Here is a 616-nt window from a genome sequence, read left to right on the forward strand (position 1 = left end):
TGCACACACACACTTATCCATGCAAAAGACAGGTCCACCCAACCTTCCAGTTAGTGATCAATCTCCATTATCACATGGGTCATTAACTCTGATTTTACTTGTTTCTCATTGATTTAGGGCCAGATTCTAACACCATTCCCCATCCTGTGGTACCTCCCTCCATAAACGCCCACTGATTTGTTTCCCTTAAGGGTTTTACTGGAAGAGAATTGGAGACAGGAAACCTGAGATCTTTTCCTGCTTCTGCTACAGACCTGCTGTGTAACTCTGGGCAATTGCCTTTGAGCTGGAGCTGCCTATAAGTAATATGATGTAACACCTAACTTATAGGTACTGGGTCCCCAGAGTAGAAGCAAGGGCCCAGAATAATGCACCTCCACTCTTGAGTATATCTAGTACATGGGGACAAGAAGAGGGCAGGAAAGAAGGAGCATGGGTGTGTGGTCAATGCACACCTCTCGGTGGGAGGTGGCAGGCTGTGACCCCTTCCTTGGACCCTGGATAAATCATAGCAGGAACACCAGGAGCAGGAAGCAGGGCCTATGATTATCCCACCAGTTTCACGCTTTAATTACAAAATCCTGTTCCTTCTTGTCCTCTCTCTCAAAAGCTTCAG

This window comes from Alligator sinensis, unplaced genomic scaffold (genome assembly GCF_000455745.1).
Source record: "Alligator sinensis unplaced genomic scaffold, ASM45574v1 scaffold1298_1, whole genome shotgun sequence".
Classification (NCBI taxonomy): Eukaryota; Metazoa; Chordata; order Crocodylia; family Alligatoridae; genus Alligator; species Alligator sinensis.